Source organism: Salmo salar, chromosome ssa13, assembly GCF_905237065.1.
Source record: "Salmo salar chromosome ssa13, Ssal_v3.1, whole genome shotgun sequence".
NCBI lineage: Eukaryota > Metazoa > Chordata > Actinopteri > Salmoniformes > Salmonidae > Salmo > Salmo salar.
Window position 1 is genome coordinate 19,434,072 of NC_059454.1, and position 13,245 is coordinate 19,447,316.

The following is a 13,245-nucleotide window of genomic DNA, read 5'->3' on the forward strand; positions in this document are numbered from 1 at the left end:
CACTGGATATGATGCGTGTTCCTCTTATTTACATCTTTTTTTTTTATGTGTGTTCTTCAGGCTTCAATAACAACGTTTTGAAGTGGCAACAACATGCTAGCTCTCGTTTATCAAAAGAAAAGTAATATTTGTAACTGGTGGTAAAGAGGCACCGGGTCTGCAGTCTCCTAGGGGTAATGTGTGCACTCCGCACATGCTGACTCCTACTAAAACACTCTCACACACACACACACACACTCACACAGACACACGTCCATGTTCAGTATTTTTTGGAACATGCTCCAATTGAATAATAAGGTTAAAAGACAAAACAACTCCACTATATAACCTCCCTCCTAGAAGAAAGCTTAGTGTTCGCCATTTGACTGAATTAACGTGTAAGTGAGCTAATGAAACCTAATCACAACTAGGAGAGAGAGGGGGAGAGGGAGGGCAGACGGAAAGAGAGACAGAAAGAGAGTTGGAGGACAGGACAGCCTGGACTGGGTTACGTCAGTGAGAGAAATGGTTGCAAGCATTAGCGGGCGAGTTGTTTGTTTTTAGGGGAAGTGGGGAGAGGCAGGTGTGTGTGTTGTAGAGAGAGATATAAAGTGAGACAGAGAGAGACAGAGATAGAATGATAGAGAGAAGGCCAGAGAGGGAGAGGGTTAGGGTAGGGAGGGTCAGGCTTGTCGTGTCAGGAGGATTGGAGCAGCCACGTTAGCATGAGGCCGTGGAGCTTTGAGGAAAGCAGCTTGTTCCTGGCAGGGATTGGTTTTGCAGCCACAGCTGCTACACACCAGCATTACACTGACCAACCAGAGGGATAGGAGAGAAAGAGAGAGAGAGAGAGAGAGAGAGAGACAGAGAGAGAGAGAGAGAGGGAGGAAAAGAGGGAGAGAGAAAAATAAAGAGAGAGGCTGTGTGTGTCTGGGAATTACAGACCCACAGGCTTAATCCACATTGCCCGACATCCTCCTGATCTGGCCCTCGGCTCCCAGCCCAATGAAGAGTGCTTCCTACACACCCCTCACACAATCCTATTCTCTATCATCCCTCATATTCCCTATCATCACTCTCACACTTCTATTCCCTATCATCACTCTCACACTTCTATTCCCTATCATCCCTCATATTCCCTATCGTCACTCATATTCCCTATCATCACTCTCACACTTCTATTCCCTATCATCACTCTCACACTTCTATTCCCTATCATCCCTCATATTCCCTATCATCCTTCATATTCCCTATCATCACTCTCACACTTCTATTCCCTATCATCCCTCATATTCCCTATCATCACTCTCACACTTCTATTCCCTATCATCACTCATATTCCCTATCATCACTCTCACACTTCTATTCCCTATCATCACTCTCACACTTCTATTCCCTATCATCACTCATATTCCCTATCATCACTCTCACACTTTTATTCCCTATCATCCCTCATATTCCCTATCATCACTCATATTCCCTATCATCACTCTCACACTTTTATTCCCTATCATCCCTCATATTCCCTATCATCCTTCATATTCCCTATCATCACTCTCACACTTCTATTCCCTATCATCCCTCATATTCCCTATCATCACTCTCACACTTCTATTCCCTATCATCACTCTCACACTTCTATTCCCTATCATCACTCATACAATTCTATTCCCTATCATCACTCTCACACTTCTATTCCCTATCATCACTCATATTCCCTATCATCACTCTCACACTTCTATTCCCTATCATCACTCTCACACTTCTATTCCCTATCATCACTCTCACACTTCTATTCCCTATCATCACTCTCACACTTCTATTCCCTATCATCACTCATAAAGACACACACACTCGTCGTTCTGCCCCTGAGCAAGGCAGTTAACCCACTGTTCCCCAGGGGCCGAAGACGTGGATGTTGATTAAAGCAGCCCCCTGCACCTCTCTGATTCAGAGGGGTTGGGTTAAATGGGGAAGACACATTTCAGTTGAAGGCGTTCAGTTGTACAACTGTCTAGGTATCCACTTTCCCTTTCTCTCGATCTCTCTCTCTCTCTCTCTCTCTCTCACACACACACACACACACACACACACACACACACACACACACACACGCACACACACACAGAAACACACTCTCTCTCATCTCCCTACTTCCTCCATACACATCCAACACACACACAAACACACACTTCCCCTAAAAACAAACACCTTGCAACCATTTCTCTCCCTGACGTAACACACGCCAAGCTGTCCTGTCCTCCAACTCTCCCTACTTCCCCTAAACAGCCAGGACCTCATACTGAGAAGATGAGAAGTGCTCTGTCTGTTTATGTCTGATATCAGATTTAGCAAATGAGACAGACTTTGGTAAGGGCACTGAAATGACACCGGCATGAAGGAATCTCATCTGATTGAGACAGACATTGAATTTAAAAACGTACATCATCTACAATTGACATGATGTCAATGTTGGTGTTATTCATGTGTTAGTCCTTATTAATAACTATGCTATTATTTCAGGGATTTTACTGGAGTGTCGTTGTCTGAAAGATGGATGAAACAATGAAAAAAAAGTATTTTGTTTTGAAGGGTTGTCCAACGTGAATGTCAGTATTCCTTTACCTTCTGTCTGATTGATGGATAGTTTGCCTGTTTTACCACAAGAGGGTGTAGCTTGGTCCTTGCCTTTCATTCAAACTACACGGCGGACAAAGCTTGTCTTCTGTTCTCACCAACACCCACAGCAGATGCACTCATGTTCAGAACCCCAGTGTCATGCATAAATGTATAGACAAGCGCATACTTCTCTGTGTAGGCTAATAGCTACACTGAGACATTCCTTTTAAATAGGAAACGTCCTTCATAAACTGTATTACCATGAGATGGGTCACTCCTTTGCAGCAGTATATGTTTCTTTCTTTCACAAAATCCTATGATATGCTGAAGATATACTACAACAATACATGTTAGGTATATTATAGCGCGGTACTTTACACCTTACACACACACACAAGTCAATTTCAATTGGTTGTCTTGTCCATAAGACAACCCAGTTTAGCATAAGAATAAGAATGTTTAACACTTCATGATATTGTTTTCATGACACACTGCACACACAGACAAATACCCGACAATTGTATTTATTTTATGATTTCACATCGTGCTACTCAATTGCAATAATGACACTAATATTTCTTTGAGCTGTCAGATAGAGAGTGTCTGGGGGTTGGTCGCTGATGGAACGGCGTGTGTGTTCATGTTGCCTCATTTCCTGAGTCTGCCCAAAGACAGGGAGATACGGGGGGACAGTGCGAGGGAGAGAGCGCCCTGGAGAAAGAGAGCGAAAGAGAGAGGGGGAGAGAGAGACAGACAGACACAGAGGGGGAGCCTGGTTCCTGATACCAAACACGGAAAAGCAGGGGAGTGAAAGAGAGAAAAAAGGCTGGCTGAGACAGGGAGAGAGGGGGAGAAAACAGGGGAATAACACTTAAAGAGACACAAAAAGCGTAGGTGATGAAAGAAGATAATACTATGTTCTTCTGAACATTCCCCTTTCTTTATCTCTCACGCTGTCACATCGGATTGGACTCCAAAGAATCGACACCGCGTCTATCCCAGACCCCATGGGTTAACAGGTATGTCTGCCATGCTCTTTCACTGCTTTTCCTTCATCAGCCCTTCCGTTTCTATTCAATTGCCTAGTGTCAATGTATGTATTTTAAAATCTGCTGATTTTATACGGAGACGCTGTCTCAAGGTTCAGACTATGTGCTTCATTTTACAACAATGTCATTTTCATAATAGTTTTACGTTCAGATAGAGAGCGTGCTTGCGCACACGTTATAACCATAGAACAATGTAACTCTTCAGAATGCATGTGACAAGTTGAAGCGGTGTATCGTGGTTTTACGGTTAATAACGGGTGGTTATCGGTGTGTTGGTATCATGTCACGGACCGCACAAGTGTATTTTGACAGTTCTTCGGTGCGATGCATTTAAGCGTCATGCTAAAAGTAGTCCGCCTACCTGTTTCATTTTGCCGAGCTAACCGACAAGCCAAATGTCCACTTGCGTGAATGTTTCTTGTTGTTGTCATTATGAGATGCAGTCATTTGCTAATGTAGGATAATTGTGCACTTGCATGAGATTGGGAAAACACGATATAGGCTAAAGGCACATTTATTTGCAGAATAAAACGCTCTAATCATAGGTTATTTGTTTTCACTGTAAAGGAACCCCTCTTTCCCTGACTGTATTTGTTAACCCGCGAATGTTGAGTTAACTGTCAACGTGTTGACCCCAATATTCTAGGTCTTTACGAGATTTTCACGCAGTGAGCTGTCACTGATCGTGATGCCTTCGTTGTATATCGTTCTCTGCGGTCGGTCGGGGGATTTAAAGGCACAGTGCAGCCGTTTTTATCGCAATATCAAATCATTTCTGGGTAACAATTAAGTAACGTACTTTTATTTTATATTTATTTATTTAAAACATCTATAAAAATTAGCTTCTCAGCAAAGAGCAATTTCTTAAGCACGAATTTTGCTAGGACAGTCTGGAAGTAGTCTGATTGAGGGCCCTAATTGGACGAGGTTAATGGGAGGGATATGTAAACTGAAAATGAGCTGTTATTGGCAGAGAGGTTTGAAACAGTCTTTGTTATTGGTCTATTAACTTTTACTGCTTGGTGATGATGCCAGGCAGGTCAAAACTCCATCCCACCAAAACAGGCTGACATTTCAGTGGACTTTTCAAACAGGCTTACACTAAAATGGCGTTATCATTATGTTTTACAAGTTCACAGTATTATTGCAACCTCATAGTGTGGAAATATATATAAAACTTAAGAAATCACGTTTTTGACTGCCCTGAGCCTTTAAAATGAAATGCTGGCAGTTTGGCAGGCAAGGGTTTAAACCCCCCACCCCTTCTCCCCCTACTTCTTCCCTCGGTTAACCTCTGAAAGGGGGATTTCTCCAGCTGGAAATTTCTGCTGCGTCAACACCCAACCCTAGAGTAGGCTACCAGACAAGAGAGGGAGAGTTCAGGTTTCAGACTCAACGTGTTGTAGCGATATGCAATATTAATCTGATCCGTCCGCAGGCGCTTCTTGAGTTGAGTTGAAAGTGTGGCGTCAAGTGTTTTCATTTGGTGCTGAATGAAGCTGAAATGCCAAACCGAACTGCTGATATGCTTTGCCCGTCTCTCGGTTATTGTGTGTGTGTGTCTCTGTCGGTCTGTGTCTGCCCCCTCAGAGTGGTCAGTTCCGTCTTCCTCCATTTTCTACCGTGCTCAGAAAATGAAAGGGGAACAACACCACTTTATTCCTGCGCTGACAACAACACAATGTCTCGGCGCACGGTGCGCCAGGTGCGATGTCAACAATGAAGTCGCGCAAATCGTCTGTCTGATCAAATCTATCGATGTCTGATGTCCTATGCTACACCTTTCCCACAACAGTCTGCTAATATGTTTTCCCCTAACCTTTTGTATTTGGATCATTTAACTCCCTGTTAGTTCTAACATTTAATTGCAAAATCACACTTGTATTTGGTCTCCTCCTAGACATTCATTTGACCTCCTTGATTAAAACATAAACCTAAATACGCATCAGTGTTTTATTATTCCGAGATTCAGATCATATTTTATAGACCTAATAACTTTAATTTATAGCCTAAGCATTTAGACCTATACATGCGTTAAAAACCTATACATGCTCCCGAGTGTCGCAGCGGTCTAAGGCACTGACTCGCAGTGCTTGAGGAGTCACTACAGACACCCTGGTTCGATTCCAGGCTGTATCACAGCTGGCCGTGATTGGGAGTCCCATACGACGGCGCAGCGTCTTCAGGGTTTGGCTGGTGTAGGCCGTCATTGTAAATAAGAGTGTGTCCTTAACTGACTTGCCTAGTTAAATAAAGATTCAATAAAAAAACATAAATGCTATTCAATTAAAGTTGTAAAGAATTCACAACCACACAACCTGTATGTTGCTTTGTTTTGCATCCACCATGGTGGTTATACCTACTAAATAAACAATTATTAGGCCTACCGTTTAACATCTTGGTCACAAAGATGGGGGGGAATTTAATATATGAAGAATCTAATATATATATATATATATATATATTTAAACACACTTGTGTCAGACTACTTTAATTAGAAAACAGCTTGTGACTCATTTCTATCACAGTATAAGTTAAAACAATAGCCTGTCATAGGCAGGTTCCATTATTAGCCAACTGAATGGGGTAAAATGGAGAGATGGTCAGAGGAGAGAGAGAGAGAGGAAAGAAAAAACAAGGCCAAGATTAAATTGTTAAAGTAGCCAATGGAAACCTGGACTGGGTCCTAATTTGGGAGGTGTCAAGCATGGCAGCTAGTCCGGAACCCTCGTTAACAGTGACGTCTTCACCTGGGTGAATATCTGCCACGCTGTAAGCTAATAAGGAGAGGCTGAGCCTAATTTGATAAGCCTGCTGAAGTCTTCAATTATGCAGCTGTACAGTATGTGTATTTATTTAATGACTATTAATGAATTACTAACAATTAACATAATATTAATTATATTGTTATATGTTTGTTAAAACTGCGTTGTTGGTTAAGGGCTTGTAAGTAAGCATTTCACTGTAAGGTCTACCCCTGTTGTGTTCGGCGCATGTGACAAATGACATTTGATTTGATTGTTCTATTTAATTATGTGGCTAAAACGACAGTAGCCCTATAATTGTTTAAACATCTTCTGTGACTTTGTCAGGTGTATTTTAGGGGCCTGGTTGTAATCTGGTAATGGGATGTAATTTCAACCAGAAAACCACCAGAATATGATGTATTTCATGAATGCCCTGATGTCATCATGAACAAAAATAAATACATCTGTTGACGTGAGGACACACCACAACAAAGACATGTTTTTTACCTGGTTGGGGGTTCAGGTACTGCTCTGTTGACATGAGGACACCGTTTGCCAATCAAAGTTTAAGACTAAGAATCAACATTTCTGCCGTATGTGCACCAACTGTGCCAAGACAATTACATTCTATTTATATTATCAACTTGTTTTCAAAACATCTAGTGACTCAGTTTAACCAATCGCCACTAGTACTTTTTTCAATGCTAATCGTCTCAGCAGCTGATGCCTGAATCTGTTTGTGTTTGGAAGCTTCTAGATGTTATGAGGTGAATTGCCAGACCTGTATATACAGTATCTGACCCAGCTCCAGCAAAGCAATATAGGGAGAGGTCTGGGCGGCCCCCTTCTCTGGCTACTCTGCTGAGCTCACTTCCCCCCAGGTGTGGCTGTGTTGTGTCAACACTGGGGCTGGAGGACGGGGGAGTGTGTGTGTGTGTGTGTGTGTGTGTGTGTGTGTGTGTGTGTGTGTGTGTGTTGAAAGTATGAGGGAGCAGGAGCATCAAGTGTTAAATAGACAGTGAGATGTTTATTGAGGGTGGTTGCGCTTGTTAATCTGAACATTTGCACTGAGAGGAGAGTTTGGAAGAGGTTAGAGAGAAAGAGAGAGGAGAGTTTGGAAGAGGTTAGAGGGAAAGAGAGAGGAGAGTTTGGAAGAGGTTAGAGGGAAAGCAAGAGGAGAGTTTGGAAGAGGTTAGAGGGAAAGAGAGAGGAGAGTTTGGAAGAGGTTAGAGGGAAAGAGAGAGGAGAGTTTGGAAGAGGTTAGAGGGAAAGCGAGAGGAGAGTTTGGAAGAGGTTAGAGGGAAAGCGAGAGGAGAGTTTGGAAAAGGTTAGAGAGAAAGAGAGAGGAGAGTTTGGAAGAGGTTAGAGGGAAAGCGAGAGGAGAGTTTGGAAGAGGTTAGAGGGAAAGAGAGAGGAGAGTTTGGAAGAGGTTAGAGGGAAAGCGAGAGGAGAGTTTGGAAGAGGTTAGAGGGAAAGAGAGAGGAGAGTTTGGAAGAGGTTAGAGGGAAAGAGAGAGGAGTGTTTGGAAGAGGTTAGAGGGAAAGAGAGAGGAGAGTTTGGAAGAGGTTAGAGGGAAAGAGAGAGGAGAGTTTGGAAGAGGTTAGAGGGAAAGCGAGAGGAGAGTTTGGAAGAGGTTAGAGGGAAAGAGAGAGGAGAGTTTGGAAGAGGTTAGAGGGAAAGAGAGGAGTGTTTGGAAGAGGTTAGAGGGAAAGCGAGAGGAGAGTTTGGAAGAGGTTAGAGGGAAAGAGAGAGGAGAGTTTGGAAGAGGTTAGAGGGAAAGCGAGAGGAGAGTTTGGAAGAGGTTAGAGGGAAAGAGAGAGGAGAGTTTGGAAGAGGTTAGAGGGAAAGAGAGAGGAGAGTTTGGAAGAGGTTAGAGGGAAAGCGAGAGGAGAGTTTGGAAGAGGTTAGAGGGAAAGAGAGAGGAGAGTTTGGAAGAGGTTAGAGGGAAAGAGAGGAGTGTTTGGAAGAGATTAGAGGGAAAGAGAGAGGAGTGTTTGGAAGAGGTTAGAGGGAAAGAGAGAGGAGAGTTTGGAAGAGGTTAGAGGGAAAGCGAGAGGAGTGTTTGGAAGAAGGAAAGCGAGAGGAGTGTTTGGAAGAAGGAAAGCGAGAGGGAGAGAGAGGGAAGAGGGTTAAAGAGTGAAGGTAGATATGGCAGAGAGACTGCCATATCTACTGGGTGAAATACCACAATGTGCCGTCACAGCCGCAAGATTTGTGACCTGTTGCCACAAGAAAAAGGCAACCAGTGAAGAACAAACACCATTGTAAATACAACCCATATTTATGTTTATTTATTTGACCCTTTGTACTTTTACTTGTTGCACATAATATGATATTTGAAATGTCTTTATTCTTTTGGAACTTTTGTGAGTGTAACGTTTACTGTTAATTTCACCTTTGTGTATTATCTATTTCACTTGCTTTGGCAATGTAAACATATGTTTCCCATGCCAATAAAGCACCTTAAATTGAAATTGAAATCGAAATTGAGAAGGGAGGGGGAGAGATAATAGAGAGGGGAGAAAAGACAGAGAGAGGGGAGGCAGACAGAGAGAGGGGAGGGAGACAGAGAGAGGGGAGGGAGACAGAGAGAGGGGAGGCAGACAGAGAGAGGGGAGGGAGACAGAGAGAGGGGAGGGAGACAGAGAGAGGGGAGGGAGACAGAGAGAGGGGGAGGCAGACAGAGAGGGGGAGGCAGACAGAGAGAGGGAGGCAGACAGAGAGAGGGGAGGCAGACAGAGAGAGGGGGAGGCAGACAGAGAGGGGGAGGCAGACAGAGGGGGGAGGCAGACAGAGAGAGGGGAGGCAGACAGAGAGAGGGGGAGGCAGACAGAGAGAGCAGGAGGCAGACAGAGAGAGGGGAGGCAGACAGAGAGAGGGGAGAAAGACAGAGTAAGGGAGGCTGACAGAGCGAGGGGAGGCAGACAGAGAGAAAAATAGATACAGTGCCTTAGGAAAGTATTCAGACCTCTTGACTTTTTCAAAAAAATATAAGGTTTATTCAAAAATGTATGAAATAGTTTTTTTTCCTTCATCGATCTGCACACAATACCCCATAATGACAAAGTAAAAACAGGTTTTTAAAAATGTTTGCAAATTTATAAAAAATAAAAAAACGGAACTATTATATTTACATAAGTATTCAGACCCATTGCTCAGGACTTTGTTGAAGCACCTTTGGTGGCAATTACAGCCTCAAGTTGAGAGCTTCAAGTTCCTTGGTGTCCACATCACCAACAAACTATCATGGTCCGAACACACCAAGACAGTCGTGAAGAGGGCACGACAAAGCCTATGCCCCTTCAGGAGAATGAAAAGATTTGTTATGGTTCCTCAGATCCTCAAAAAGTTCTACAGCTGCACCATCGAGAGCATCCTGACTGGTTGCGTCACTTCCTGAACAGCTAATAATATGGCTACCCAGACTATTTGCATCCCCCCCCCCTTTTACGCTGCTGCTACTCTCTGTTTATTATCTATGCATAGTCACTTGAACTCTACCTACATTTACATATTACCTCCATTACCTCAACTAACCGGTGCCCCCCGCACATTGACTCTGTACAGGTACCCCCTGTATATAGACTCGCTATAGTTATTTTACTGATGCTCTTTAATTATTTGTTACTTTTATTTTATATTTATCTATTTTTTACTTAACATTGTTGGTTAATTAAGGGCTTGTAAGTAAGCATTTCACTGTAAGGTCTACACCTGTTGTATTCGGCGCATGTGACAAATACAATTGTATTTTATTTTATTTGAAGTCTTCTTGGGTATGATGGTACAAGCTTGGCACACCTGTATTTTGGGAGTTTCTCCCATTCTTCTCTGCAGATCCTCTCAAGCTCTGTCAGGTTGGATGGGGAGCGTCGCTGCACATCTATTTTCAGGTCTCTCCAGAGATGTTCGATCAGGTTTAAGTCCGGGCTCTGGCAGGGCAACTCAAGAATATTCAGAGACTTCTCCCGAAGCAACTCCTGTGTTGTCTTGGCTGTGTGCTTAGGGTTGTTGTCCTGCTGGAAGGTGAACCTTCACCCCAGTCTGAGGTCCTGAGTGCTCTGGAGAAAGTTTTCCTCAAGGATCTCTCTGTACTTTGCTCCATTCATCTTTGCCTCAATCCTGACTAGTCTCCCAGTCACTGCTGCTGAAATACATCCCCACAGCATGATGCTGCCACCACCATGCTTCACCGTAGGGATGGTGCCAGGTTTCCTCCAGACGTGACACTTGGCATTCAGGCCAAAGAGTTGAATCTTGGTTTCATCAAACCACAGAATCTTGATCGTCATGGTCTGAGAGCCTTTAGGTGCCTTTTGGCAAACTACAAGCAGGCTGTCATGTGCCTTTTACTGAGGAGTGGCTTCCGTCTGGCCAGTCTACCATAAAGGCCTAATTGGTGGAGTGCTGCAGAGATGGTTTTCCTTCTGGAAGTTTCTCCCATCTCCACAGAGGAACTCTGGAGCTATGGCAGAGTGACCATCGGGATTTTGGTCACCTCCCTGACAAAGGCCCTTCTCCCCCGATTGCTCAGTTTGGCCGGGCAGCCAGCTCTAGGAAGAGTCTTGGTGGTTACATTTAAGAATGATGGAGGCCACTGTGTTCTTGGGGACCTTCAATGCTGCAGACTTTTTTTGGTACCCTTCCCCAGATCTGTACCTCGACTCAATCCTGTCTCGGAGCTCTACTGCCAAATCCTTCAACCTCATGGCTTCAATTTTGCTCTGACATGCGCTGTCAACTGTGGGACCTTATATAGACAGGTGTGTGCCTTTCCAAATCATGTCCAATCAATTGAGTTTACCACAGGTGGAGTCCAATCAAGTTGTAGAAACAGCTCAAGGATGATCAATGGAAACAGGATGCACCTGAGCTCAATTTTGAGTTTCATCACAAAGCACTTATGTATCTAATTTACATAGCACTTAGGTAAATAAGGTATTTCCATTTATTTTATTTTAATTAATGTGCAAACATTTCTAAAAACCTGTTTTCGCTTTGTCATTGTGGGGTATTGTATGTAGGATATATTTTTTTTAATCCATTTTAGAATAAGGCTGTAATGTAACAAACAGTGGAAAAATGGAAGGGGTCTGAATATTTTCCGAAGGCACTGTAAGTGGGGAGGCTGAGGGGGAAGTGGGGTTGCAGGCTGACACTACACAGCTCTGCTCAGTGTGTGTGTGGGTGGAGTGCTCTGTTCTCATGGCTGAAGGCTTTAGTCCCAGGCTGTGGGCTGAACTGTGCGGTAACAGGTTAGAAGGTTTTAGTCCCAGGCTGTGGGCTGAACTGTGCGGTAACAGGTTAGAAGGTTTTAGTCCCAGGCTGTGGGCTGAACTGTGTGGTAACAGGTTAAAAGGTTTTAGTCCCAGGCTGTGGGCTGAACTGTGTGGTAACAGGTTAAAAGGTTTTAGTCCCAGGCTGTGGGCTGAACTGTGTGGTAACAGGTTAAAAGGCTTTAGCTGCTAAAACACAGGGGACCTACTGTATACTGCTCCCTCATTTGCGCAGCACTTTGTGTGTGTCTATGTGTTCCTCTCTCTGTGTAGCTTTGTTCTTAACTACCACTGCATAAGTCATTGAAAGAAACACATTCTCTCTCTCTCTCTCGCTCTCTCTCTCTCTCCCCTCTCTCTCTCTCTTTCTCTCTCTCTCTCCCCTCTCTCTCCCTCTCTCTCTTTATCTGTCTCCCCTCCCCCTCTCTCTCTTTCTTTCTCCCCTCTCTTTTTTCTGTCTCTCTCTCTCCCTTTTTCTCCATCTCCCCCCTCTCTTTCTTTCTCTCTTTCCCCTCTCTCTCTCTCTGTCTCCCCCCTCTCTCTCCCTCTCTCTCTTTCTCCCCTCTCTCTCTCTCTCTCCCCTCTCTCCCCCTCTCTCTCTCTTTTTCTCTGTCTCCCCCTCTCTTTCTTTTCTCTTTCCCCTCTCTCTCTCTCCCTCTCTCTCTCTCTCTCTCTCTCTCCCTCTCTCCCTCTCTCTCTCTCTCTCTCTCTCTCTCTCTCTCTCTCCCCTCTCTCTCCCTCTCTCTCTTTCTCCCCTCTCTCTCTCTCTCTCTCTCTCTCTGTTTCTCTCTAGCAGTTTTCCAGCCCTGATCCCTTCAGGAGCACACTTGTTAATGAGAACACCGGTTTGGCTAACACACTCCAAAATGAGTAATTTACACTCGCTAGAATGCCATGTACACATCTCATTTTACACATCACGTCTCTGTGAGACCCTGACAACTCTCTCTTTCTGTTAATATTTGCATTCTTACGTTTGATTAGTGTCATGGCTGTTTGCTTCTTTCCAACCTTCTCTGTCTGAATACACCATGTTCCCATCAAATAGCTTAAGCCTGCTTTCGCTCATTGTGCAGCCAGCTGAATACAGGTGCTCCTCCTTTCCCGGGGTTGTGTGTTTAGATGGGGGTGGGGTAGGTTTGTGTGATAATGGGTGAGGGGGCCAGGTGTATATGTGTGTGTGACGGCTGTAGTTCCTAGTTCCTTTGGGACACGCTCACCCCCCCTAGCTTAGTGGCTCATCAGGTGGGTTTAACCAGAACTCTGCTCTGTTTTACCTGGCTGTTCAGCAGGTGGTCTTTTAGGTGGTCTTTTGTCTTGTGTTTATGTGTGTGTAGACCTGGGGGGGACAGGTGGACAAAAATGCACCTGAAAGGAGTGCCCAACTGTGTGTGTGCTTCTTCTTCTGCTTCCTGGCAGAATAGCTCTGTGAGCTCAGGCCTGGTGTGTTTTTTCAGGAGACCTGACTCTCCCAGTCTCATTCACAAGACAAAACGTAAATACTGTTAACATGCAAAGCACCCCTGATACACACACTGTAGTTCCAGATCCAACAGAGAGAAATCATCCAATCAG

At 44.2% G+C, this 13,245-nt stretch overlaps 1 protein-coding gene across 3 annotated transcripts in view; it reads left to right on the forward strand.

Annotated features, from left to right (window-relative positions):
* Positions 1-3,232: 3,232 nt before the first annotated feature.
* The window catches only part of LOC106566585 (zinc finger and BTB domain-containing protein 46), a 120,621-nt gene continuing 110,608 nt past the window's right edge, over positions 3,233-13,245 (forward strand). For 2 of the 3 annotated variants that reach the window (XM_014134726.2, XM_045693023.1), the window contains exon 1: positions 3,233-3,617. The gene's annotated coding sequence lies outside the window, so the exon portion shown is untranslated. The remainder of the gene's footprint in view (positions 3,618-13,245) is intronic. The other variant, XM_014134725.2, reaches the window with a different exon arrangement.